The following is a 22046-nucleotide window of genomic DNA, read 5'->3' as shown; positions in this document are numbered from 1 at the left end:
CAGGGAGGGATGCCTAATGTGAAGACTAAAAAAAAAAAACTAAGCAAAATGGTGTTAAGGATGAATGTACGTTTGTACCTGAGGTTAAGAAAGGAACAGTACAACCCTTTCACGTGACAGGTGGGTAATCTGATCATGATTATACAATGGATATAAAATGTTAAAGACAACTTCGGGTGCCATTGATGGAGGCAATGAATTAGGGTGTCCCTGCCTTTAATGAATCTAGTGCCTGAATTTCAGCCCTGGATGAGAACCAAGATTAAATCAATACCACCGTCAGGGAGGAGGGAGAGGTTGGTGGCTGCTTCGGGACAAGAGGGCTTCTGAAAACTCTAGGTGCATGTATAGGGTCCTTCATCATTTGGTTTATCATAGGCACCCACTCTGTAAAGTAAACTTGTTATTTGGGAGATGATCACAGATTCACATGTAGATGTAAGAAATAAAACAGGGACTTGGTTTGCACCCTGGACCCTGCCTCTCCCAGGGGTAACATCTTGCAAAATGATAGCAGAATGTATTCACATTAATACAATCCACCAAGTTCATCCGGATTTCCTGTTTACATGCACTCCTGTGTGTGTGCTTAGTTCTGTGGAATTTAATCAGTCTGTGTGGATTCATGTGAGCACCCCAGCTAAGGACGCTGCAGGCTGGGAAGTATTCAAGGGGGCAGTAAGCACTGCTCAGCCATGCCAGGTGCCAGGGAGGTGCGCATTCTTTATTTCAATTTCCTGCACGAGGAGTGCGGACCACAGAATGCAGACCCCTCGCTTGGCCGCTGAAAAAAGAGACCAGAGTTGAAACTCCTCGTCTTGGCTCTACGCTGGCGGAGCCCAGACAAGGACCCGGGGGCCTCACACTTGTCCAGGGCTGCCCCGTCCTGTCCTTGGCGTCATCACCTGCTCCAAGTCCCCGGATGGAGCGGCTTTGCGGAACAGGTGTTCAGCAGTGTCCAGCTACACACCTACAAACAATGCAACATTGTTTTTTGCGAAGCATGCAAATACCTACCAAGGCAGATATTTCTTTATTCCGGACTTTTACGGAAATTGAAAAGGGAGGGGGAACACGTGCCACACCCATTCCATTCACAAACGTCCAGTAATACCAGCCCAGCACCTCCCCTTTGTAGGGATGCAGCCGTGGGCCACTAAGTCCGGGAGACAGAATTCCGTGAAAGTGAGAACAGGGTTTGAACAGAAAAACGTTCTGAGATGTAACTATTAAAAAAGGCCGAGAAGAGGCCGTTCCTCATCCGGGCTGGGCGCTGTAGAAGGGAGTTTGTGGAAGGACGGGCAGTCCCTCCCGCGGACAGGTCCAGCACTGGGGGCGCCCCCCCCCCCGGCGGGGGCTCAATGCCAGGACGCTGTGGGCACGCGCAGAGCGCTCCAGGGCCCCGCGGTCCCGATGCCCAGAACTTGGGGCCAGGTGCGCGCGGCTCCGGTCCGCTTCCGGCCTCACCTGCGCGGCCGGCCCCAGCCCGCGATCCGCGGTAACAAAGGCGGCGGCGAAGCGCAGGCCGCGCGCTCCAAGATGGAGGCGCCGGGGGCTCCTGCCGCCGACGGGCCCGCCCCGCGCGGGCACTTCCGCCGCCTCACCTGCCGCGCCCCGGTCTCCCGGGAGGCGGGCTGACGCGCCCGCGGACCTTCCAGGGCCTCCGGCGCCCGCGCGGGAGGGGCAGGGCCTCGCGCCGCAGACTCCGGCCACCTCCGGCCCCGAGCGCGCGCCCCCCGGTCCCTGCGAGCAGCGCGCGTCCTGCGCGCGCCCCCTTCCCGCCCGGGGTACCTGGGGGAGCCCTGAGCGCGCGACGGCCCGGTGCCCGGCCCTTTCCCCCTCCCGCCAGCCCCGCCCCTTGCCCGCGGAGCTCCGCGCCCGCTGAGCGCGCCGACCCGCCGCTCCGCGCTCCGCCCCGCCGGCCCGCCCCCTCCGGGCCCGCCCTCCCCGCCGCCAGCTCTCCCGGCCGCCTGCAGCCCGGCCGGCACTTTTGCTCTCAAGTTGCAGTGCAAGTTCGCCGGTGGCCGGCGGCAGGGCGGGCGCCCGGAGACTCCTCGCCCGCGGCCAGCCGGGGCTCCCCGAGTGCATGGGCGCAAGCCGGGAGGGCCCGGGGGGCTGAGGGGCCGCGCCGCCCGCGCGTCCCGCGCCATGGAGGGCGCCGAGCCCCGCGCGCGGCCCGAGCGCTTGGCCGAGGCCGAGGCGCGGACAGCCGACGGCGGGCGCCTGGTGGAGGTGCAGCTGAACGGCGGCGCCCCGTGGGGCTTCACCCTGAAGGGCGGCCGCGAGCACGGCGAGCCGCTGGTCATCACCAAGGTAAGGCGACCGCGAGACCCGCACGGTGACAGCGCGCAGGCGGGCGCGGGGCTCGGACGGGGTGGGGGCACCGGAGGAAGCGGCGCGATCGCGCCCCCGCCTCCAGGGCGCGCGTCTGCTCGGATCACCTGTGGAGAGCTGGGCTCCTGGACACGCAAAGGTGTGGAGTCGCGGCGCCATCCCCGCCGCTCCGTGGCGGCTTCCAGCCCCGCTGGCTGCCGGCGCCGCACAGTTTAAATGGCTTCTGTTCCGGGTCCCCTCCCCTCCCCCTCCGGGAAGGGGCCTGGCAGGGTCTCTTGTCACTCCCGGTCTCGCCAGTGGCGGCCTGCACCTGTGGAGCTGCCCAGAGGTCGCGGAGAAACGCTCCCAGGTGCCCAGGGGTGGACGGAGGCGCCCCACCTGTGTTTGCCTCTGCGGACCCCTTGGCCGTGTACCCCTTGGATCTGCACCCTTATCACTCGGAAATCCAGAGCAGCAGCCTGGCGTCTCGATTCCCATGAGCCCATCAATATTTACTGATTTCGGCTGCCAGTTTCATGGCGCTCTGGAGACCTGCGGTGACGTAGAGAAACTTTCCTGCCGCCTGTATAAAAGCGGAGATTGAGCTCCAACAATAAAAAAAAATTCCCCCTGTGTCTCATCAGGACGGTGTTTTGCGAATGTGGGGGTGCGGGAGGGGAGAGGGACTGCTTGAGAGCTCAGTTTTCTTGTCTTGAAACAGAAAATCCACCCTTGAAATTGCACAGCCGGACCTGTACAAACCTGTAAAAACACACGAACAACAAACCTTATCGTCCTGGTGTCTCCAGATTAAAAGTGTGGATTGGCCAGTTTCTTTGGGAAGGGTTGGGCCAGGTCATTGCTAGGGACAAAGGTCCTTTTAAAATGTAAAAATTCTTGGCTACTGGAAACGTTTGAAGGTGACCTACCGGGTTTTCTCTGCTTTCCTGCCCTGCCCCTGGCCGGAAGAAATCTGGCGACGCCTGACCCACCCCTCCCGGAGTGACTTGGGGAAGTAGTGTGCTTTGTCATTCAGAAAGCAAATGGGACACCAAAGTCTTCTAGTCTGTATTTTCTCTCATTTCTCTATTTACAAGACCCGCGACTTTGAGGGGAGCTTTTATAGATGCGCGCTGACAATGCTGAACTGGGTTCTTTGGAAAGATAGGGTGCAATCATTGTACGGCACGGCCGGCAGGAGAACTTTCTCTGCACATTTGCATGTTAAAACATACTTGGCCTGTGCCTTTATAATAAAGGTTTTGCTAAAAGGCGTTTCTGATGGTAAAAGTCAAATAGATGCTGGGTGGATTACTCAGACCTTTAGCATTTCATGTATGCGTCTTCAGAAAAGATACACACGCGATTCCACCATTCCACCTCCAGGACGGGGCAAAAGGAGGTTGACAGTGTTTTGTATGGAAAATAATACAATAAGTAATAAATATGAATCCAAGAATAGACTCTGTTGTGTGTACTCATGCCTGGAAACCTGCTTTTGCCTCACCCCGTATCTTTTTCAGACTTGCCTTTAGAGCAGATGGAGTAAGTTGTAAAACATTATTGGAGGTGAAGTCTTGCTTTTTGGCCTCACACAGTGGGAGAAAGCTGGGAGTCACTTTAGAATTTAGTTGTTTTAGCCCTGACTGGGTGGCTTGGTTGGTTAGAGAGTCGTCCCCATAAACCGAGGTTGTGGGTTCGATCCCTGGTCATGGCACATACAAGACTCAAGCAGTGAATGCATCAATAAGTGGAACAACAAGTTGATGCTTCTCTCTCTCTCCCTTCCTTTCTCTCTTAAAAAAAAGTTAGTCGTTTTACCTAAAGCTGGATTAAGGAACCTCAAAGTACCTCCTCCTTTGTACAGGTACCCCCAAGTTCTTTTTTTAAAGTTTATTTTTAGAGAGAGGGGGAGGGAAGGAAAAAGAGGGAGGAACACATTGACGTGAGACAGAAACATGGATGGGTTGCTTTTCCCTACTGAACGTGTCCTCAGCGGTGTTGGGGGTGAGGGAGGTACCGAACCGGTAACCCTAGCATGTGCCCTGACTGGGAATCACACTGGTGAGCTTTTGCCTTGCAGGATGTCAGCCACCCAACTGAGCCACACTGGACAGGCCCTCACCTCCCCTTAAAAAAAATTTTTTTTTTTGCTTAATAGTCTTTTTGTTTTTAAATTAGTTGACATTCTGTATTATGTTAGTTCCAGGTGTACAACCCAGTGGGTAGACATTTATATAACTTACAAAGAGGTCACCCCAATAAATCTAGTACCCATCTGGCAACAGGTACCCCAAGTTTTAAAAAACCCATTGTATTCTTAGTGGGCTGCCGTTGTCCGGGTCCAAGTGGCCCCTGTTCTAGAAATGGAAAGAGATGGGCATTAACACCCAGTGGGGCACCCCAGGGCCTTCTGGGGAGGATTATGAGACAGTTTGCTCCTGATCTGGCCAATTGGTTGGATCCCATTGTAGTTACTAAGGATTTTTTTTTGGAAAGTTTCTGTGGCTAGGCTAGTAGCAGTGTGTGTACAAAGCCTTTCCAGATTGTGCTTCAAGATTTCAGAGAAGAAAATGTTTTTGATTCTTATTTGAGATGCTCATAACATCCCTCCCTTAAACTGCTGGTCAGTTTTATTTTTTTAAGTTACAAGGCACTGCTGCTGCTTTTATTTATTTATTTTTAGAGACTGGGGAACGAAGGGGAGAGAAGTATCGATGTGCAAGAGATACATCGATTGGTAGCCCCTGTAGGGCCCCAATTGGGGACCTGGCCTGCAACCCAGGTGTGTACCCTGATCGGGAACTGAACCAGCGACCTTTCATTTTGCAGGTTGGCGCTAAATCACTGAGCCACACCAGCCAGAGCAGTTTATTATTTTTTAAATATTTTATTTATTTATTTTTTATTAGAGAGAGGGGATAAAAGAGGGAGACAGACATCGATCGGTTGCCTCTCATAGGCGCATTGATGAGGGATTGAAACCACAACCCAAGAATGTGCCCTGACTGGGACTTGAACCGATGACCCTTCACTTTGTGGGATGATGCCTGACTGGGCTCGCTGGCCAGGGCATTTCTAGATGCTTCAACGTGACTGGGGATTTGTGGTTTCTTTGCTTTGGATGTAGAGGATTCAGAACAGTTTGGGAGTTCCATATGAGTGTTCACGTACACTTTGTGAGTGCACACATGTGACCTCACACATGCACGTCCCGCCTAGTGTCACCAATATTATTTCACGGACCTGTCTTTTCTCCTGGATTAGTTATTTGTGATGTTGCTTACAATTCAACAGCTGGTAATGAATGATTACTTATTAGAAAAGGATGAATGGAATTGTGTCCACTTGTAACCACTTTAAGAATGAAACTAGCCTGTTTTTGTGGTGGAGACTGGGGAGGATTGTTTCACCGCCAGAATTTGGGTTAATCCAAGCTTTGAATCTTTCTTTCCCTATAGCTACAGAAAAGTCTTCAGAGCTCATGAGGTAGTAATTCTGCTAATTGATTTTGCACATTTTTAAAAATCCTCACCCAAGGATATGTTTATTGATTTTACAGAGAGAGGGAGAGAGAGAGAGATAAAGAAAGAGAGAGAGAGAGAAAGAAATACATGTGAGAGAGAAACATTAATAGGTTGCCTTCTCATACATGCCCCGATCAGAATTGAACCCGTGACCTAGGTATGTGCCACAGCTGGGAATCGAACCTGCACCTTTTGGTGTATGGAACGATGCTTCAACCAATTGAGCCACCGGACCAGGCAGGGCTTCAGATGTTTTTGCGTTTACAAACGTTTGTCATTAGCCCTGACAGCTGTGGCTCAGTGGGTTGGGTGTCATCCTTGCAGACGGAAGGGTTGCCTGTTCCGGTTCGATTCCCGGTCAGGGCACATGCCTGGGTTGTGGGCCAGGTCCCCCTGTTGCAGGTGTGTTTCTCTCCCTTTCTGCCCCCCCCCCCGCTCTCTTGAGATAAATAAATACAATCTTAAAAAAAACCTTGTGATTAAATCATTTATATAGTAGAGCCCTGGGGTCTTGCCCAACGCACTTTCTGTTGAACAGAATCTGACTTGCGGGGTGCTGGACTCCATGTGAGAGACACCCTCATCTTGTGACGGTGAGGCCTCCGTTGAAACTCCTACCAGCGTGCGTCTTACAACCGGCAGGGCAGCCTCAGTCCTTAGCCTGCACTCGGAGACCTGGTGTGAGCCCATTTTATACACGTGCCCTGAGGTCACAGCCCTGGCAAGTCTTGAGAAGGACCTTGAGGCCCGGAGCTTGATCTTGAACGTCCCTGTTTCTGTGTCTGGTCCGTACCATCTGCTTTTGTATGGGACCGGCTGCAGTGCTATATTGAATGACTCTGTCCCATCTGTCGGATGCCAGTGTTTAAACCTTGACGCTGTTGAGGGCTGGGCTGGGGCTTTCTTTGTGGTGCATGGTAGGACGTTTAGCAGTATCCCTGCCCCACTCCCCCCACCTCCCCCAGCTGTGACAACCAAAGAAAAAAAAATGTCCCCTGGGCGCAAAATGACTCTCGCTGCGCTAACCATGTCCGTATCTGCCATCTTTGCTTTGGAAGAGTATCAGCTTTGAGAGCTCGTGAGTCATTCTTGCTGACGACACTGGCCTGGTAGGATCTTCAGGTTGCAGGCCCCTGGTGTGGCCAGGGACTGCGTGGAGGGCTGTTTTCTTCCCAGGCTCTAGCCCTGATAAAAGGCTTTGTTTACACAGTAAAAGGCAAACAAATACTTGCTTCATCTGCACTTTTGTAGCTGGAACACGGAAATCAAGCAGGAACTGCCCGGTGCTGCTTTATGAGCCTGTTGGGCTGCTGGGCCAGGACTGGCTTTCTGTGGGTCTAGTTTGAAGGGAAGGGGATACTGCCTTCCTGGGAGTGGCATTCTTGGAATGCGAAGCACGTGTGTGAAGTGCCACCAGGCCGCCACCGCAGGTGGCCATGCTGACTTGGAGCTTGACGTGTTGCTAGGGCTGGGGAAGACCTCACCCGCTTTTCCCGTGTGCTGCTGTCTGGCAGAGCACAGCCTCGTCCCTGTCCTGCCAAGCCTTGGACGTTTTGTATTTCCGGGACTGCCCTTAGATTGGGACGTGTCCGCGCCTGTAAGTAGATGCCACTCACAGGGTCCTGCTGTCTCTGCCTGTGCCTCTCCCCATCCATTCAGCCAAGGAACACGGCTGCGGGTGTGAGGGATGGGGGGGGCGGGGCTGATTTCTAAAACGTCACTCACTGGAGGGGCCCGAATTCCAGGGAAGCGTTCAGTGCCCCAGCTGGGTGTTCGCGGACCCCCTGCGGCCTCAGGAATGTTTGTCTGGGGAAGGAATGAAGCCCCAGCCCCCCCTTCCAGCATGGCTTGCAGTCCCTCTAAGAATGCCAGGGCCTTCGCTGGTGGCCCCACTGGAGACCTTAGAGGAGCCTGTGTGCTCGCAGGGGCGGCTCCTGATTTCAGGGTGCCTTTGGGTGAACAGAGCCCCCCAACTTGACTCACCCTCCCAGGGGCTTCGGACTGTTGAAACATTTCCCTGCATGGGTGACAAGGTCCATACATGTCCTTTCTACTTTGGATACTGCAGGCGGATGGATGGAAGGCAGTCAGGGTATGTGGCTGGTGGGGGAGGAGGTGTCACACAGCCAGGTGGCAAATGGGCTGCGTAAATCATGGCCAGAGCTCCAGAGAGCGGAGAGCGGAGAGCGGAAGCGCCTCTGTGGCGTGGGTGGCTGTGGGAGTCCCCAACACCTCATGGACCATCCTTGGAGGTTTGTGACGGTGCTTCCCTGTATAGGGCCATCAGGGCTTCCTTGTGTGGGGCCATGCCGTCACAGGCGTCGGTGATCCGGTGACCCCATCAGGGCAGGTTGTCCCGATGGACGTATATTAGCCGCCCAAGACCCAAGTCCCTTGTTACTGATCAGTGAGGCTTTTCAGAATGAAGGGTGTGTTGCATTGAACAAGTGGCTCTGGGTGACACATCGCAGCCTCTCCGGGGTCTTGCTGCATTTCTGGGGTCAGCACTGTCCCGCACCTAGACCTGCAGTGAGGTCTGCTGCTGCTCTTCCAGGGTCTGCCAGGAATAAGTGGCCGCCCTCCCCAGCCACCATGGCGTGGTCTCAGCCCCAGGTGGGTGTATGTGATTCCGGAGGCTCATTTGTATAGAAGAATGATGGAAAAGAAAAAAGAGGTGAGTTTTGTTTCCTGTGCGGAAGGAAAGACCCTTTCCGTTGGCAGACCTGCCTTGCCAGTCGGCACAGAAATGTCTCTGGTGCCCCGTCCCAGCCTTCGCCTGCCTTGGCTGGGCGCGTCTGTCCTGGCTCCTCCAAAGGGTGTTGGGTCCAGGGTGGGAAATCAGCAGGCACTCCCTGCTCCCATCGGGTGCTGGTGCCTGGGTCTTGGAGCTTCCACGGGTGGAGGAGTCTTGCGCGTAGCCGTTAATTTGGCTCCACTCAACATCTGTAAATGCAGAGGCTTGAGCGGCGTGAAAGCTACAGACCTCAGCTGCCCATCACCCGCCTCGACGATGCTGGATTTGCTCTTCCGGGCCCAGTTCTGAGTGTTTCTTAACATGTCCTGACGGTCGTCTTGGGGAAAGAAGAAAACGTGTTTGCCCGAGAGCTAAATATAAAATACTGTGATACCGAAAGGCTGGCGAGAGGTGTTTCACCCTGCCCTCCCGGGCCGGGGTTTCTGAACCCGCCCGTCTGCTTCACAGCCAGAGGAGTGTCTGCTTGCTTGCCAAGGGCCGGGGGTTTCCATCTGCAAAGCACCCTGAGGTGGTCCTCTGGCCAGGGTTGCTTTGTGTGGGCACGCACGGAGGACCTGGGCTTGTGGGTTTCTTCCGGGCTCTGTGGAGCTTTTCTTGTGCGCTGGGCACAGCGTAAACATCAGGCAGGATCATTTAAGGATTGGAGGCCTGAACAGAGGTTTTATTCAGGTCTTCTACTTTCAAACCCTGTAGCCAGGCGGTGGGGGGGGGGGGGGCCACTTAGAGCACAGATTCTGCAAGACACTTTCTCCTGACCTGACACCTTTCACCCGCATGGAGGGTTGGGAAAGAGCTCAGGGTTGCACGCTGCTCTCTTTGGTCTTTTTTTTTTTTTAAATGGGATAACATTTACTTATTTATTTTAGAGCGAGGGGGTGAGAGGGAGAAAGAGAGGAAGAGAAACATCAATTGGTTGCCTCTCACATGCACCCTGAGCAGGGCTGAACACACAGCCCAGCCTTGTGCCCTGACTGGGGATCGAACCGGTGACCTTTCACTTTGCGGGATGACGTCCAGGCCACTGAGCCACACGGGTCAGGGCTCTTTGGTCTTTTTACCATATTGCCAAGTGCCCAGCACAGTGGGTATATTCTGGAAGAATTGTTTCCCTGTTACTTTCTTGGAGCAGACCTATGCAGTATTCTGGGGAACACATCTTAGTAGGAGGACACTCGTCGTCGTCGTCGGCAGCCGTCCGTCTCGAGAGACGATGGTGTAGCTTCTTAAGAGTCTATCTGCACCGCCGAGAATGGCTGGACACTAGTGTCATTAAGAAATATAATTGGACTAACCTTATTTTAGGTTCAAATAAATCTGGTTGTTCTGGAAAGCCAGGATGTACTGAAGTGCAAAGGAAAAGTATTGCTTTTTAACTGGGCTGTTTTGTTTTTTGTTTTTTTAAAAAAAATCTCTGGGGTATTTAGTTATAGGGAAAGGTTGGGAAATTACCTTTCTTGTGGGCAAAGGGGACTAAGACTTTCAGATCAAAGGCAAAATGTGAAGGTCAACGCTGAGCCCAGGCAGGGGAGGGCCTGAGAGCTTTAAAGGCAACATTCTTACTTACTCATAGAAGGCAAGGGACAAACTGTTAGTGTATCTTTCTGACTTGTGTTTTTGTTTTTATCAAGAGTGGTTCTTCCACAGTTTAAATAATCAGACACTTCCTCAGGCTGGTTAGCACACCGGGGTCCTTTCCTGCTCCCTAGAGACAACCATTGAAACTTTGTAGCCAATTTCTACCTTGCTGCTACTTCTGTTTGTTCCCTTTAGGCAGAGGTAACTAGTGACTTCCTCTTGTGGAAGACTGGGATTTAGCCTCTTCCCCACACACCTCCTTCCTACCAGCTACCCAGGACCATTTCTTGAGCACCCGCACTTCCAGTGTTTACTTAACATCATCGTTTTGTTTAGAAGACGGTTTTTCAACTGCAGAGGTATTAGCATTTTGGAGTAGGTCATTTTTTGTCGGTGGGGGCTGCACACTATGGGGTGCTAAACAGCATCCCTGGCCTCCACCCACTAGATGCCAGTAAGCACCCCCCAACCTAATAGCGACAACCAGCCATGGCTCCAGACATTGCCAGGTGTCCCTTGGGGAGAAAATTCGCCCCCCTTTGAGGCCCACTGAATTAATATTTAGTGTTCATTTTTTAATACCTTGAAACCACAGGAGGTAGGTAGTCTTTTTAGACCTTTTGGGCCTGAAAATGTCATTTAACAATAAATGTATTGTTTAGTGTGGAAGCCTCAGCTGGAGACGTTTGCCTGTGCGCACTCTGCAGGCGGGGTTCTGTTCTCCCCTGATGGCTGGAGAAAGGACAGAGCTTTCTCTTTCTGGACCCTTTGAACTGGCTCTAATTTCTTAAATCTTATTTTTCATTTTTTTGTATTTTTGCTCTTCTTGGGGACTTGTGCGCAACGTTATCTTCCAAGTTTCCCATGGAGTTTTAAATTTTGTGCTCCCGGTTTTCTACAATTCCCAGATATTTTGTTGTTCTAGGAAGTTCCTTGTTGATACCAGACTGATCTTGTTGCATGGTTCTTCTTTCTTATTGTTTGAGGATATTTAGTTTTGTGTTTTGTTTTGTTTTTTTAATGTCTTTCTGCATAGATTCAGGTTCTGAGCTCTGCTGATTTTTTTTTTTTCTTTTTTGCTCTGGCTTCTCCCTTCCCTGCTACAGGCTCTCTTTGGTGTCTAGTGGTCTTTGCTGTCTGCAGGTAGTTAAGAGTGGCTGGTGCATTGCTCTTCGGAGGGCCCGGGCATGGGAGTGCCTGCCTCCCTGGGTTCCTTGCAGGTGGTCACTTTTGAGTGTTTCTTTGGGGCTTTTCATGCCCTTGTCAGCTAGTTATTTTTTCCTTTGCTGAAAATGAGTTTGTGGCATGGGCAGACCCAAAAGGTGATGGTGAGGGGTAGGCGACCTCTGCCCGTTTAGAGGAGCCTTCCTTTGTTCAGGGAGCTGGCAGTGGTCTCCTGCCCCCTACTCTGGCCACAGGGGTTCAAGTGTGGAGGAAAGGTCCTGCCTCGCGAATGAGAAGTGGCGGTGTTTGTAGGTGCAGCTGGATCTTGCACTTGGTCCTTAACTATTTCTAATCCTTGATCCTGCAGGGTGTCAAACTGGACTCATCCCCATTTTAGTATATTCACATGGGGATTAAATGAGGTGATATGTAAAGCTAGCTCTGGTGAATTACATTTCTTCTCTCCTCTCCCCCCACTTCCCTATATAATCCTGCTTCATTAAAAATGTGAAAAACTAAATAATGTCCATGTTCTGGGAAGAATTTAAGCTGGATTTTGTATGGCAACATTTTAATGAGTCCCCTACAGATTCTGCTACTGGTTTTGACCATTTAGTATGAACTTGAAAGAAAGCATTTAATTAAAATACATCTGTTGTCCAGCACCAATATATTCACTGTGCTATTTACAGCCCATTAGAGTGCTTTTTTTCCTCCTTTCTACCCCCAGCCCAATTATTTTTTATAATAATGTTTCTTCTTTTTATAATATCAATGAAGGCTAATTAGGTTACACATAACAAAGTCTCCCAGGCATAGAAGTGGACCACCCCGCATGGAAGAGGTCTCTCCACCTGTCTTATTGCTTCTGGACACACGGTTGGACTACATTTCCCAGCATCCCTTGCAGTTAGGTGAGGCCATGTGACAATGTTCTATCCAATCAAAGGAAGTTGGGAATGAGCTCTCCTTGTTCGAGCCTGCGGTGCTGTCACTGCTACGGGAAGGAAGACGGCTCTAGGACAGCTTACGCCTCGTCCCCGAGTGACAGCAGGGAGTTGCCCAGGACACGGGGACCCTCCCAGCAGCAGCGTTACGTGAGCCAGGAGTACATAAGCCTCTCCGCCTGGCTTTTTAAGGGGCCGAAAGTGCAACGCTTAACTTCACTCGTGCAGCGGGCGGGATGCAGCCGCGATGTGCTTTGTCGAAGGAACCGCTGGGGGGTCCAGGTAGCACACAGCTTGCTCCCTGAAATGAGCGCTGCTGACCCGGAGTTTTGGTTTCTTTCCCCTTTCGCTTTTTCTCTCAGCTTCTCATTTGATTTCCACCGGGTTTTGCTTTGCCGCTCCCTGCGGACGATGGCCTGGCAGCTGCGGTCGGGTAGGGCAGCAGGCTGGGACCACCCCGCGGTCCAGGTCATCGGCCTTCGCTCAGGGCGGCGGGGGAGAGGAGGGTGGTGCCTTCACTCAGGGCGGCCGAGGAGAGAGGGGGGGTGCAGGCTGCTGGGGAGGGCGTGATGTGGAGCACAGGACCTCCGTGGCTGAATTCCCCTCTCCTTCGCTGCCTTGCCTAGAGCGCAGAGATGTTTCCTGGCAGCCTGACGCATGAAGTCCTCAGGAACAGGGCTGCCTGGAGCAGATTAATTACCTAATAACTGCTGCGGCAGACTCTTCACCCCCTTGGGGAACAGAATGTTAGACACGTGAGTCAGACCATCAGAGAAAGGGAGACGACGGTGGGTAGCGTTCCAGTGGCCTCAGCAGGAAGGTGGAGTTGGTATTGGGGACCTGAGGGTGGGGGCTGGGGGAGGGGGGTGCCCAGGGGCCCAGAGCCTGTGACTGGTATCCCTCTCTGACTTTAACCGGAGGTGAAGGTACTTCTTTGCCTGTGGTTTGAAAATGCCAACGCTGATGAAATTCTGCTTCTATGTTCCTTGTGCAAATGTTTGTAAATTTGTAAGCACCGTGATATTTATCTGTGCTAATTGTACACAGGCTTGTAAATTTGTAAGCATGGTGAGACTGTTCTTTCTTGTTGTAGAAACATGAAAACCATCTTGGAAAAAAAGTGAAAATAAAAGGAAAAGATTGATCAAAACATATAATAATATTATTTCTGGCAGTGTAGCTATATGGATTCCCCCCCCTCTGTGGAATTCTTTGCTTCGCACCATGTATTAAAAATAGATCTAGTTATTCATTGCTTCAGGGTAATTCTGTCTTTTTTTATTGACATTAATTTGAGAGCGAGAGAGAGAGAGAGACATTGATTTGTTGTTCCACTTATTTATGCATATTCATTGATTGACTCTTGTATGTGCCCTGACCAGGGATTGAACACACAACCTTGGCATATTGGGACTATGCTTTAACCAAGTGAGCTACCCAGCCAGGGTGAAGGTAGTTCTCTTAAGAGTTACGTTGCCGCCCCAGCCAGTGTGGCTCAGTTGATTGAGCGCTGTCTCCCAAACTGAAAGGTTCCCGGTTCCATTCCTGGGCAGCACACAAGCCTGGGTTGAGGGCTTGGTCCCTGGTTGGGGTGCATGCATAAGGCAACCGGTTGATGTTTCTCTTTCGCATGGATGTTTCTCTCCTTCTCTTTCTCCCTCCCTTCTCCTCTCTAAGATAAAAATACTAAAAAAATAAGGATTACATTGTTGTCACTCTCTGAAATCAGCTGGTAGCTTAAAGGAAGCTTAGTCTTGGGTGTGCCGCTTGGAATTAAAAAAAATGACATGTATTGTTGAATATATCCAGTCTTATCATTTAGCTTTTTTCTGGACAGGCCTATAAAAAGCAATGGTAACTTCTGGAAAACACCGTCCTTTATATTGGTCACAAATGTCAGTGTGTAAACAATATGTGCTTTTGATGGTATGTGTGGCTTTCTTTCCATTTTCCTTCATGTCGACATGCTCTGGATGTTGAATGAAAGCTAAGTAAGGAAACATCTGGACTTGTAAAGATAGGCCTGCTGCTGCTGGAAGCAGATTTATTTTGTGTGCCTTTTAACCACAAAAATCTTACACTGCTGATGCCACCAGGGTTTACAAGCTGGGGGAGGGACGGGGGGAGAAGGGAGTGGCCCTCTTTCTGGTCCCTGCCCCATTTTCAGTGGGTGCTGTTCTGGAGGAAAGTAATTAGAACCTCACCGCGCTGTGCCTAGCTGTGGAATTTTGCCCACAAAGGTAAACTTGACCTTCTTGTTTGCTGATGACTGAGGAGCTCCTCCTTGTGTCCTGGGACAGCGGCTGGGTTTGCTGCCCCAGAGTTTAGTTCCGAAATGACCGACGCTGGAATTGCCATCCGAAACAGTGTCTTTGTCTCCTGGAGACTCGTTATTTTGCACACACGGCCATCACTGGCTCTTTCCCTGTGCGGTCACTGCAGTGGCCTCTTCTTGTCTCTCGTCTGTGGGGTGCTCCCTGGAAAGACGGCATGTGAGCAGACCGCTGCTGAATCTGTGGGTACTCTCCACCCCCAGGCATGTCCCTGCAAACTCGGGGCGATCTAGTTGGGGCCTATTCATTCACCTGCCTCACTTTCTTTAATTCTCCTGCACTGCCCACCCAGTCCACAGCTTTAGCCACAAGCTGGCCCCTCCTTACGTCTCTCTCCCCGGCCTTCCACAGCCAGCTGATTCCTGGGTGCGTTGGCGCTTGTGTCCTGCGTTTGCTGCTTTTCTCATCCCTGTGCTGTTACTGGCGGGGACTCTTGGTATCAGGAATCGTTACCTCGGGGACGGCTCGTGTAACACTTCAGCTGGGTAGCGATGGCTCTTTTATCTTTCGGCTCCTGTATCTCAGCCTCATCTATATCCTCTCTCCCTCGTGGATCCTTGAGGCCTGCACGGTCCCTTTGGTCGCCACTTGTCCCGTGTGGCTCCTGAGCACTTGAAACGTGGCACGTCCAAAACGAGATGGACAGCGAGTGAAAAAACACGCTGGATTTTGGACTTAGTCTGAAAAAAAGGGGGACGTAAACTCTCATTTGTAATGAAATGACATGATAATATGTTGGCTCTCTTGGATTAAGTAAAGTCTTTTATTAAAATTAATTTCATACATTTCTTTTTGCTTTTTAAAATGTGGCTCCTGTAGCCTGGGCTGGGTGGCTCCGTTGCTTGGAGCGTCGTCCGTACACCGTTCTGTACACCAAAAGGTTGCGGGACTTGGTCCTGGGGTAGCGGGTGCACATCAGGCAACCGCTTGATGCTTTTCTCTCACATTGATGTTTCTCTCTCTCTCTCTCCCCCTTCTTGGTCCTGTAAAATCAGTTTTAAAAATTAAAAAAAGAATGACGCCCTCCTGCGGTAGCTGTGGACACCAGCACATCTGCTAGCGGATATCTGGTATTTGAGATGAAAACAGGTCAAGAACATACTGTGTAATTCCATGCATATCAGGTGTCCAGCAAAGGCAAACGCGCAGGGACAGGTTGCAGACTGGCAGGTGCCAGGGGCAGGGGGAAGAATCTCTTAATGGTCACGGTCACGGGGATTTTTGGGGGGTGGTCATGTGCTGAGTATACTGCAAACCACTGAGCTGCCCACTGTAAATAGTGAATTGTAGGAATGTGAGTGATAGTTCATCCAGCTGTTACTGGAGAAGAGGAAACGGGTCCACGTGTGCAGCCTTATTCGTGATTTGCAAAGACCTGGCCAAGAGGAGGCCGGCCAGGAAGGCCCCACACAGATCCTGTTCCCTGGGGAGTTCCTCAGCGGCTCACGTGATGGCACAGAGAATCCATGTGTGTCGGTGCTGGGCCCGCCCCCAGGCAGACAGCCCGTGGGGAGAGTCCGTGTCTGGTCTTCAGGGGTGACGGGGAATCCTCAGGCTGCTGGTGGGGTGAAGTCAAGGGATCTGGGTGGTCCCTCAGAGGCACAAGAGGCCCCGCCTGATGTTCGGATGGAGGATGTTGCCGATGGCGCCTGCATGACGTGCGTGGCTGCAGGTGCGGCCTCCTCTCCCATCCCACCCGCCCGGTGGAGTTCAGGGCTGAGCAGGGATGGGGGCCCCGGCTCCTCCAAAGTGGGAGGCGCCTCCAGAGAGTTCTATGCAGGGAACAGGTACGTCCAGAGCATGACCAGGATCTCTCTGTGCGGATGCACCGGGACGATGGGCTGGTGCTATCTTGACACATCTGCTCAGGGCCCCAAGGAGCAGGTGTGCTGGGGTGGCTCCCCGGGGCATATGCCCTTCCTGGTGGCTCCTGACAAGCACATGGCTTGCTTTGCTCCTACACATGTGCTTTCTCTTACTGCTTATAAAGGAAGCAGTTCAAACAGGAGTCAAATAAAGAGGTCACCAGCAAATTCAGGAGAGGCATTGGTTGGGGCTTCTCTGGAAGGAAAGATTAAGAGTCTTTTTCCTTTTTTTTTTTTTAGAAGCACCATGCAGCCAGCTATTCCTGATGGCGATGAAGTGTCTTAATTATGATTTCAGTAGGTGAAGAAGTGATAAGGTAGCCGAACGACCACTAACAGCTACAGAGAGTGTCTGCACATTGTGCCCATTGCTTTAAGGGGTTGCAGAGCAGGTCTAGAAATGATCTGCGTGCTTAACAGAGAAGAAGGTAATTTCAAGTTCAGTCTAATTGGGAGACAGAGTGAATATTAAACAGTTTTGAGGCCCCAGTTACAATAGCAGCATTGAAGACCAGACTTGGCCTTGGAATTCAGCCCCAAGCTGTATCCCAATATAAATGCATTAATCACCACGAAACTGTAACTCATCAAATGAGTCACCTAATTTTGCACAGATTCATAACCATTCTGGTTGTGGGCACTGCCAAATTAACTGCCCTCTAGAATAAAAACCTGTTGTGTAATCGAATAAATCTTTCCCATGTTCTCAAAAAGTTCTTGTTCTTCTTAATCATCCTAAGATTGCATTTGACTTGTCTTTATAAGTAATAACATTTTATTTTTGTAGTCATGCCTTCAATTCATGTAAAATGGTATGGCATGCCATAAAATCTTCATGAGGTATGCGTTACTTTCCTCAGAGAGAGGGAGGATTATACAAAGCCACTCTTGTTTATTGCTTTGTTTGGGTTTTGGTAGTAATCGTAAAGTCCTGTTTCAGATTTAAATGGAGAAGCAGCATTTAGGTTTTAGGTGAGGGAGATTAGTACATTCTGAGTTTCTGTTCAAACGTTTTTTAGTTCAACTGTTTAAAAATAGTTTTTAAAAAAGATTTTAGTTATTTTGAGAGAGAGGGGAGGAGGGAGAGAAACATCTGTGTGTGAGAGACAACATGGATTGGTTGCCCTGGCCTGCAACCCTGGCGCGTGCACTGACCGGGAATCGAACCGGCGACCTTTGGGTTTGCAGTCTCCTGCTCAGTTCACTGAGCCACACCAGCCAGGGCAGCTCACCTGTTTATAAACATTAAAGGACCATTGATTTCTAGTAATAAAAAACATATACGTTGGCATACATCAAGCTAGAGATCTTCCACTGGTTCCCCCACTCCCTAGGAGTACCGCATTTGAACACATTGCGGACAGCTTCCCCGGCCAGCTGCGGAATTCAGAGCCCAGTGCCAGGGACAGCAGGGAAGGCTACTGGGCATGGGAATGCCAGCGGCCCATCCATGCCGCGCTGAGCAGCGGAGACCCCAGCAACGGGAATTCGGCCTTTTGCAGCTGTGCAGCGTCCGAGCGGGTCTGGGCCGCTTCGTGGGGCTGTTTTTTCCTCGCAGGATCCTGCGGGGGCCCCCCGGAGCTCTGGCTGGGACCACCAACGTCTTCAAGTTCTCAGGATGGTGGAGGAGGTCAGGGTTTATTCTGGCGAAAGCAGCGGAGCACTTGTGCCTCCATTAATGCAGTGTATCATGTTCAGAGTGCACAGAGTCGTGGCAGGGAAGATTCCTCCTGGATGAAAGCTCACTCCCCTTACACTGACGCTTTGGACAAATAACCCCTCAGTAGCACACTGCCGAGTTCATGGAATAACAATACATGATTGCGACAGCTTACAACACTACCTAGAAAATTCAGGGATTAAACAATTCTCTTTGCAGGTCAGTATTAAAGAAAAAAGTAGATGGCTATTGGTAAAAAAAAGAAAGAAAAGAAACAAATCACGAGGACTGTATTTTAAGCTCGCTTCATTCACTGGGGTAATTGCCTGGGGGTCCCTTTCCCCCCGGTACCGAGTATGTTCTCAGTGCGTAATTGGTCCATCCTTACTATTCCCACAATTGCCCAGCCAGGCATGGCACCATCTTTCCCATCATCCCCTGCGTCCACGGGTATTCCCCCTCCCACCACTCCGCATCCTTCCCATAATTCCTTGTGCCTCCCACAATTCCGTTTCCCTCCTGTGAGCCACTGTCGAACAGTGCTCATCATACCTGGTCCGTCCCACAATTCCCTGTATTTTAAGCTCACTTCATTCACTGGGGTAATTGCCTGGGGGTCCCTTTCTCCCAGTACCAAGTATGTTCTCAGTGCGTAATTGGTCCATCCTTACTATTCCTACAATTGCCCAGCGAGGCATGGCACCATCTTTCCCATCATCCCCTGCGTCCACAGGAATTGCCCCTCCCACCACTCTGCATCCCTCCCATAATTCCTTGTGCCTCCCACAGTTCCGTTTCCTTCCTGTGAGCCACTGTCCCACAATTCCCTGCTACTCCTGTGATCCCTTGTTCTTCCCAGAATTCCGTTTTTTTCTCAAGGGACCCTGTACTATCCCCGTTTTTCCTTTAAACCCTTAGTGTCCCACTAGTCCTCTTTCTCTTATGATGCCTCGTCCACCCCACATTTCGTTTTTACTCTTGTGATCCCCTGTACTTCCCACAAGTCCCCTATACATGGGATTTGGGGAAAGACAGAATTTTATGAAAGACGCGGTAGAGGGCCGTCATGGTAAAGAGGAATTGTGGAATCACAAGGCGGCATGGAAAAGGAATTGTGGGAAAGATAAAGAGCTCATGAGAGACACAGGGGCATTGGGAATGACGATTATGGGAGAAGGGAATTGTGGGAGAGGAAGTGAATTGTGGGTACAATAGGTTATAGGAAAGGCATTGTGGGTACAATAGGTTATGGAAGAGGGAATTGTGGGTACGGTAGGTTAAAAGAGGAAGGGGGGTTGTGGGTACATGATTATGGAAGAGAAGGGGATTATGGGTACATAGATTCTGAACGAGAAAGGGGGTCGTGGGTACACGGATGGTGGACGAGAAAGCGAGCATGGCAATGCCAGGGGTCGCGGTGGCTGTGAGCTGTCGTGGGAGAGCTCGTGTGTTGTGGGAGTGACAGGTCACCGTGAGGAAGCTGAGGGTTTAGGGGCAGGAGAGCGGTGGCCCCGAGGAGGACATGGGAGAGCGTGGAGAGCAGATGGCTTCCGGAACACGTGACAGAAAGCACCCAGAGCGCATTTCACGCCCAGCCCACTCCCTGCGGGAAACGCCCGTGTGACTGCTGCTCGCAGAAACCGCGCGTCTTAGTCCGTGATTCATGAGAACAACATTCGTGCGCACCACCCCGTGACAGCGTGAAATTTCTCATTTTCGCCTCTCGGGCTCTCGGAAAAGCGTGAGACTCCCGCGGCGTTCCGTTCCCATCCTCGGTATCGGGGATGAGCCAATGAACGCGCGCGCAGTTGCAAGCTCCGCCCCTCGCCCCTGTCTCCTGCGGAGGGAAGGGCGCCGCCCCCCGCTCGGCGTTCAGCCACGTGGGGCTGCAGAACCGCCTGCACAGCCCTGAAGAGTTGCGCCGTTTATCTTTGATTAGACGTCGCATGCCGCAGCCGGGAGTGTGTGTGTGACAGTGACATCTTCTAGCGCTCGTCTCCCTTGCTGCACATCCCAGTCCCCCAGGGACCTAGACACAGGGGAGAGTCCCTCCCACTGCGGTTCTCCCAGCACCGCCCCCGGGGCTCCAAGCAGTCGGGGAAGCCCACCTTGACCTTTGGCCCTTGCAACCGCGCTGCCCCTGTAGCATGAGCTTCCGCCACTAACTAGCGACTCCAGGGCTTGGCAGGTGGCCTCAGTTCCCCGGGATCAGTGTCCCCATCTCACTGCCCAGCGCCTCACGTGTTTTAGGTACTCGATGCGTGTGTTATGCAGTGACCTTGGTCCAAGTCAAGGATGCGTTTCTTTTCTTCAGGTTCGTTCGCCACGTCGGGTTTGGCAGGCAGCTCTGTCATCAAAGCCACCCTGTTGGTGAATAAATGTAGGCTTGTGCATTGCTGCTGGTGCGGGGGTGAGCCAGATGGTTGAATAACAGAAGTTTATTGTGACATCTGAAGTTTATTCCAAGTAGCTCTTGTGATACTTTTAAAACCTGTTATTGATTATCAAAAAACAGTAACAGCAAAGTTACCACATACATGCTCACTTTTCGCAGGAGGAGCAAGATTAGGGAAAGGTCAGCCAAAGGCAGAAGTGCTTCATCATGGCACATGCTGAGCCTCGGGGCTTCTGTGCAGCTTGGAACCCCAGTGGGAAACCGACTCCTGGAGATGTATATCCCTGTGGGTTTCGGGTATTCAGACAGCGGGGCAGGACTCTCCATTTCCCCGGCACAGCGTATGGAAACCCTGGAGCACATTCCCGTCACGGGGTGGGCACCGGTGCTGGGCTTTGCAAGCTGTTGCCACCTGGCTGCACCTCAGACCATTTAACTCAGGAGCTTGGGGGTGGGTCGGGGTGCCTGTGATTCTGTATCTCACTGGGAGATTTCAAAGGTGCAGCCAAGGTGGAGAATCAGGGGTTTATATTTTGCCTTAGTTTACGGATAGGCTCAAGAAAAATAATTTAGTTATCTGGCCAGAGGGTACCCTGAAGACGTGTGGCTTTTAAACCCCAGGAGGCCACGCTGGTTCCTTTTAGGAGGTCTGGCTTTGCGTGGACTCTGGTGGCAAAGGAGTCATGGGAAGAGGAGGAGGAAGCCTCGGTGCTGAGGCCACGGGGGGCGGGGGGATTAGAAACCAGAAGGAGTTGGGGAGGGAGAAAGAGGGGGAGGGAGAAAGAGAGGGAGAGAAACATCCATCGGTTCCCTCTCGTATGTGCCCCAACCAGGGACTGAACCCACAACCAAGGTACGTGCCCTGACTGGGAATCAAACTGGTGATCTTTCGGTTTACGGGACGGTGCCCAACACACTGAGACACACCAGTGAGGAATATGTGCTTGCATTTTTTGAAACCAAGCCCTGTACGTGGGTGTCTGCACATAGACATACATTTTTATATGTGGCAAAGCAATGGTTATGTCTGTTTGAACACACAAACAAAAACTCTCAGCCAAGGTGTAGCTTAAAGACCACAGAATTGTGAGGTAGAAACCCGGATGGGAACCCCTCCCCATGCACTGACCTTGGACAATCCCTTAAAATCTTGGAGCACTGCTTTTCCACGTCTGAACTTGGGAAAATGGCACTGTGTGGGGTGGTGGGAGCAGCGGGCCGGGGCAGGGTGGAAATGTCACCGCAGCGCACATGCGTGGCTGGAGCTGGTATCTTCTGGAAACCTTGTCCACCTCCCCGCTTTCCAGGTGTCCTAGCAGTAGATGTGGCTGGTTTGTTGGGGCGAGAGCTGACGCCCGGGTCCGTGGCGGGTGTGGCGAGAGCTGCCTGGTCACCATAGGCCCCGGGAGAGGCGGTTGCAGAGCCGCTGCGTGTGCAGACAGGAGGGGTCTGGCTGCTGCTGCTGCTTGCTTCCCTTTCCATCCTTAACCTGACAAGACCCCACTGAGGGTC

The 22046-nt window shown here is 51.8% G+C and overlaps 1 protein-coding gene and 1 long non-coding RNA gene across 3 annotated transcripts in view; one reads left to right on the top strand and one right to left on the bottom strand.

Annotated features, from left to right (window-relative positions):
- Positions 1–705: 705 nt before the first annotated feature.
- On the bottom strand, positions 706–1594 carry LOC149991896 (uncharacterized). The gene is made up of 2 exons (XR_016508660.1): positions 1468–1594; positions 706–970 (listed from the first exon to the last, which is right to left on the bottom strand). It is a non-coding gene; the product is annotated as an uncharacterized LOC149991896 (long non-coding RNA).
- A 574-nt stretch (positions 1595–2168) lies between these two features.
- LOC149991894 (protein Shroom2-like) overlaps positions 2169–22046 on the top strand; it is a 93389-nt gene continuing 73511 nt past the window's right edge. Inside the window, exon 1 of one of the 2 annotated variants that reach the window (XM_090265163.1) lies at positions 2169–2313. The gene's annotated coding sequence lies outside the window, so the exon portion shown is untranslated. The remainder of the gene's footprint in view (positions 2314–22046) is intronic. The other variant, XM_090265164.1, reaches the window with a different exon arrangement.

This window comes from Furipterus horrens, unplaced genomic scaffold (assembly GCF_987537825.1).
Source record: "Furipterus horrens unplaced genomic scaffold, mFurHor1.1.pri manual_scaffold_17, whole genome shotgun sequence".
Classification (NCBI taxonomy): Eukaryota; Metazoa; Chordata; class Mammalia; order Chiroptera; family Furipteridae; genus Furipterus; species Furipterus horrens.
The sequence above is the reverse complement of the archived record's forward strand: the minus strand, read 5'-3'. Positions and strand labels throughout refer to the sequence as shown.